This window comes from Perissodus microlepis, chromosome 4, assembly GCF_051167445.1.
Source record: "Perissodus microlepis isolate ML-2025 ecotype Zambia chromosome 4, ASM5116744v1, whole genome shotgun sequence".
NCBI lineage: Eukaryota > Metazoa > Chordata > Actinopteri > Cichliformes > Cichlidae > Perissodus > Perissodus microlepis.
The window spans coordinates 20,066,382-20,073,080 of record NC_140464.1 but is presented as its reverse complement, the minus strand read 5'-3'; positions in this window follow the sequence as shown (position 1 = coordinate 20,073,080).

Below are 6,699 nucleotides of genomic sequence, written 5' to 3'. Positions count from 1 at the left end.
GAAACCGGTCATACTGGCCAAAAATGCCCGAGTGCACCAAAACAGAAATGGAAAGAAATAAGCTGAGTCTGATGCCCAAACCAGCCTAAGCATTCATTTTCATCATCTCATTTCTCACTCATGACCTGATCTTTGCCATCTTTCAAACTTCACGCCTAGCACTCATCAGTCACTGGTACAACCCACTTTGATCTTACATGAGCCGAACGAGTGAAACTGCACATTCTGTCAATGTAAAGAAGCTTAACTGCACATTTAATCCCTGGGATATCTTAATATACGATTTAATAAAAACTGTGATTAAACAAGCACATCTCCCTTTTCTACATGACAAATGTGTAAAATTGCAGGAAAAACCTGGTAGCTCACTGTCCACACGGTCCTGTATTTTTAAAAGTATCGATTTTGTTAATTATCCACTTTGGTGTTGTATGAATGGCTGCGGAGGATGTTACCAGAATCAAAAGCTGTAAAACTTACAAAAAATAGAGTTAAAAGCCACAAAATGTATGCCGTCCTTCATATTTTCCAAAGCCGTCCAGCGGGCCTGATTGGAGTCTTTGGCAGGATAATTTTGGCCCCCAGGCTTTATGTTTGACACCACTAATCTAGAATGTGCATGATTCTGGGCTACGACTTCTGCAGTTTTAAGCTACTGAAGAGGAATTATGACTTTTATGTTCAGTGACACACTGAAAAAGTCAGTGACTACAACAGTACTTTTTCATTTTTGGTACACTGCTATATTTTACTACTTCTGACCACAGTGACACTCATAACACATTATTATATATATAATATATAAATGTCACCCAGTCAGCTACAATTTATACAGCTCTTATTGTTTGGTGTTGGTTTATTAGTAATCGGGGGAAAAACACTCTCTTAGAGATCCACATAATCATTAAGCATGAAGAGACCCCTCATAGGTGTTTGTACCAAGACACGGATGTCAGGCTGTGATTGGACAATCTCTGTGCTCTCACAAAGCTTATTAAAAAGGTTGTAAATAGCAGTTTTAAGTCTAAATAACAGTAAAGACTTTTAGTTTGCTTTCTACAGCAGATTTTCCTGCACAGTGTTTCTGTCAGCCTTCCACAAGCCTTGTCATGGATGATGTCTCTAAGCGGCAAGTGGCGTTGTGCCAACATGCACATCCTGTGTGGTAAATCATTAAGATGTTTACTCATGATTAAAGACGTTCTTTCTGCCTGAAAAGCTTCAGATGTGTACCACGGTACACTAAGAGCAGGCGTAAGATGGTGTTTGATAAATGATTCAACACTCGGCTAATCAATTCCCACAAGATCCTGGTTGGTTCTTTGGATTAATCCATGACTCAGTTATGGTTTGTATCACAGAAAGTGCTGCGTTTGTTTGTGCAGGTCCTCGTGGGACACGAGCTGACCTCTGTGTGTGATCTGTTTTTCTGATCTTTACAAATGAGATGAAAGCAGCAAGAGTGAATCCCATGAAACGTCTCTGGGTCTTCTTTCGCAGATTCTTTGGACAGACGCTTCATTTTCTGTCACTACCAATTTGTTTTTAAGAGAGAAACTAAGAAACCCATGATAATTATAAAAAAATGGTACTATAAAAGATGCTTATTCAATTGATTTAAGCTACATAAAAGTCTTCTTTTATTCCTAAAACTAGGTAGACCCAGAAAGAGGAAGGGAGTGTGTATGAGTGTGTTTCTTTGTGCGATATCAAGCTTGCTACCAAGTCTTGGTGCATGGATCAGAGTGGCATGGACAGGTTTTCAGTCTGGAACATAACTGTCACGCTACCTGCTATAATGTCTTGCTTTGATTGGCCTTAATTGATCTAATTTAAGTTGTTAGAGCTTTCTGAATTGACGCAGCCATTTTAGCCACTTTGAGAAATTACTAAGTACATGTCACAACGATCATGTGACACCAAGTTAATTCTGGCAACACAGAATGGTCTCATAGCTTAATAAAGCTGAGACAATCAGAACACATGACTGAATATTGTCTCCTACATGCTCTGCTCTATAGAAGAACAAATGTTGACACAGGTTACATTATGTGCTTTAAGCAATATTGAGCATGGGAACATCTTTATGAAAGTGAGTTTAATGCACTGCAATCCAAGGAACCACATGCAAAAAAAGGAAACATCATCATCATAGTTGCAGCATGCACACTTCAAAAATAGTAAAACAGAGAGGAATCGCTGCGAGCACCAGAGATGCTAACAAAAATATTTTCAAAAGCTCCTAAAAATGCACTCTGCGGCTGTGTGGGCTTGCATTTGAGCTTATTATGCCACCACGCTGATACTTTTACGAAATCCCGCAAACACCAAACAGCGACTGTCCCTCGTATGCTTGTCTCAGCCATGACTTGACCTTTCCCAAGTGGGCCTTTTTCACAGCAGACACTCTGACTTGTCACAGTGGGAAAAGCCTGGGGGCGTTAGTAATGACTACAATCTACTTAAGGGAGGGCCTGCTTTTGTGAAACATCAATACACCTGTGCTTTCCCTGGAGCCCCGAGTCAAAATGTCTGCTGTGAAAAATCACCTTCCAGCAGCCTGCCTGTGCTTAAAACACTGCCCCATGTGAACGCAAGATTAAAAAAAAAATCACAGCAGGAAGTTAATTTAAACCAGTTCAGTCCCAGTCGATTTTCAAATGAACAAACTCAGATTTTGAGCTTTGCAGATGCTTAATCTACAGTCTGTTTCTCTTTAGAGTTTGACAAGCAGCTATTTAAAGTATTAGTTTGGCATTTGGGAACTGTACTTGTTATTTATTGATTTTAATGTGTGGTGATTTGCTATCTTTGGACAGAGGCAGACTAGCTGTTCCCTTTCCTGCTTTTAGTCATTACTGTTAAGCGTCTGATAGCCATGGCTTCAATCATCACCACCAAAAAAAAGTAAAAAATAAGAAAAAAAATCCCCAACAATCTGTAGTTTTTATCTCTGCCTTTAATTGTGCCTTATAACAGCGTAAGGGATATAATATTTTCCATGAGCTAGTCACTACACAAACACCTCATGAACGCAAGATCGTAAGATGGTATTCCTGACTTAATGGGTGAAAAATGTCCGATAAACTATTGACATTCCAGAACTGGAATGCAGTAGGAAGAGCAAACACGGCTAATCTGAGATGGTGATCATAGCTCCTTTAAACCTCCTGAATGGGTTCACATTCCCGCAGCTGCCCAGATACTGTACGCTCCAGCGTCCTCCTCATTTGAATATGAAAGGGCAGTGGAAGCTTACATCAAGATGACTGATTCTGACACGAATGTCTGGAGACTCATTTGTCATTTTGTGTCTCAAAGTTCAGAACCCTGAATCTGTCTTTATATCAGAAGACCAGCACATTAAAGATTTACTAATTAGACCTCTGTGTACTATCATAAGACCTGAGTCAGAACTGGCTGCCAAGTCTGTAGAAAATGCATGTTTTCTGGCAATTGCAGCTTTCTAGATACTTCCATGTGCACCTATACTAGCATGTGGCAAACAGGCTGTCGAAAAACAGTTGCATACTTTAAAGTTGCTCACTGTTTGTGCACCAAATGCCCCACTAATTGTAGTCGTGTATTATTTCCAGGGCTAATATACCTGTTTTCCCTCAAAGAATATGAGATCTGATGTATTTTTCAGGATAGTTTTGCATGTGTGGGCTCGCTGATTGGTCTCTCATCTTGTTTCACTGTCTGCTGGGTCTGTTTCCTATTCTCCACAGCCTCTTTAATCTGATGTTGAAATGTATTTCTCTCACATGAAATTATTTTTGCCTGCTGCCAAGACATAGTAACATGATTTTCTTTCTTAAAGGCATTTTAGTCTGCAAATTTTAAGTTCCCCTACTCTGCTTGATGTTTCTCTGAACGAGTATGGACTACAAGAATCTTTCTTCTTAGATGAGAGGCATGGGATTTAATAAATCATACCTCATTTCTTTTCTGTTTCATTTTTTTTTCACCTTAGGGGGTGTAATAGAAGCTGCCACATTCTGATGTAGAGTTTTTACAGGAGATGGATGGCATGTATTTCATTACTGTGTGATTGTATAGAGCTATGGCTCTATACAAAGTGTGACCACACTGATGTGTGATAGACTGGACATCTGACACTGTGCTAAAAAAAAAGCTTGCAGGTGACGGCTGGAGGTGGCGCATTGTGCAGAAAATACAGGCTGTGAATGAAAACCTCACTACAATACTTGACATGTATTTATATACATATCAAGTACTAAAGTGAACATGTGTATGTAATACTTTACATGTATGAGGAATGTCAAGGTAAAAATAAATACATAACCCTTATTCTGCAAACAGATATGACTTTTGCACCACCACTCCTTATTAGGTGCACCTTGCTAGTACTGCTAGTACCATTTTCCTTAATAACTACTATAAGTCTTTGTTGCATTGATTCAACAAGATACTTGAAATATTCTAGTCCACAGCGACATTACAGCATTACACGGTTGCTGCAAATTTGTTGGCTGCACATCCAAGATGTGAATCTCCCTTCTGACCATATACCACAGGTGCTCTGTTCGAGATCTGGTGACGGTTGAGGCCATTTAAGTACAGCTGTTATGTTGATGAAACTACTTCTAGATGATATGATCTTTGTGACATAGTGCGTTATCCTGCTAGAAGTGGCAATCAGAAATGTGGTCATAAAGGGATGGACGTGCTCAGCAACATTTATCAAGTAGGTGGTGTTTAAATGATGCTCAGTTGGAACTAAAGGGTCTAAAGTGTACCAGGAAAATATCCCCCACACTATTACACCTCCGCTGGTTTGAACTGCTGATAGAAGGCAGGACTGATCCATGTTTAATGTTGTTTACACCAAATTCTGACCCGAAACACAAGACTCAACAGATCAAGCAGCATTTTTCCAATCTTCAGTTGTCCAATTTTGGTGAACCCATATGAATTGTCCCCTCAGTTTGCTGTTTTTAACTTGCAGAGGTGGTACCCGGTTCTCTGCTGCTGTAACCCTGCTTCAAGGTTCAGCATGTTGTACATTCAGAGATGCTCTTCTGCATGACTTGGCTTTAACCTCTTAAGCCCCAACGCCCCCTGATACGGGGGCAAAAGGCAGGAGATCAGGTAGGCTTGGGGCTTTTAAGGAGGGGTTATTTCAATTAGTGTTCCCTTCCTGTCAGCTCGAAGCAGCTCTTCTGAACTCTGGCATAAAAAAGAAATTTTCTTCCAGAAAACTGCTGCTCACTGGATAATTTCTCTCTTTTTTTGGCCATTCTCTTGTTGTGTGGAAAAATGCCAGCAGATCAGCCGTTTCAGCCCATCTGGCACTAACAGTCATGCTACATTCAAAGACGCTTAAATCATCTTTCTTCTGTATTCTGATGCTCAGTTTGAATTTCAGCAGGTCATGATGACCATGTCTCAATGCCTAAATGCATTGAGTAGCTGCCATGTAATTGGCTGACTAGACATATGTATTAACAAGTGGTTGAACAGATGCAACTAATAAAGTGGCCATTCAGTAAACATATGAATATCTCCCATACTGTTTATATCTGTGAATCAGTTTCTGAATACATCTTTAAAATTGGTACATTTATTTGGACAAACATTAATGGAAATAATTCTGATCTGTTTTCCTCGAGAACGTCAAAAAAATGCCTCATGCTTGTTGTTCTTTTTTTCCTCGCTAGCCTGGTTTAAGATTAGATTCACGAATGTCTTCGGCAAAAGCATGCTGCTAATACACAGGCTAGTGTGTGTGGGTGGAGGAGGCCAGTGGAGGAAATTGTTGTGCTGTTCAAAAAAATAAATAAATAGGAAAAAACATGCAGAATATCTCAGACATTGCATTTGTATTACACCAGTTAAATTAAATAGTTACACATTTTCCTCCCACTTCAATAAAATACCCGATAATAAAAAAAAAATCCCCCAGGCACAGGGCGCATGTAAAAATGTGGTTCTTCTGAAACTAACAGAGCAGATTGTGAACATTTGTACTGTGCAGGTCAATGAGTTTCCTTTCATTCTTACGTTCACACTTTACAATCTGCTATTGCTACACTGAAGCACCACTAAAGTGGTAGGAATATTAAAATAAAATCCTGTTACACTTTTTCTGTATTCTTGCAAATCTTAAAATTTACTTCATTTTAATCTCACAGCTAATAGGACCCAGAGTTGGAAACACAGGCGCCCTGCACTTCAGATATGTTATGGAGAAGCTTCAAAAACTGATATTAGTCTGGACATTGTGGTGAAGCATCATGCTTAGACAGTTTAACCTTGGGTTACAGCTTATACAGAACTTACCTCCACCTGTTAGGAGAGGGGTGATCTCTGTGTTCCAGGAGCAGTGGAATTAATACGACAGTAAAAAAAACAAAAAAACAATTAATCTCACATAAAATGTCCCTTTGTTTTTTTATTTTTTCTAGTTTTTGCCAATGGACTGAGGACCTCAAGTGGATGGCAAATGAACAACAACCATCTATGTGAGTGCCACATGCCAGGAATGAAAAGGTCATAACACGCTGTGCTAATGGGGTTTATCAAGCCTGACATAATTGGCCTTGCGTTCCATCTAACGCACAATTTCCCCCATTCAAAGAAAAGCAGCTCTGGGGAGCTGCCATAGATTGAATGGCTAATAAATGCAGTCCTTTTATTTTAACCTTTATGTTGTCTGACTAAGTGTGTGAGGTC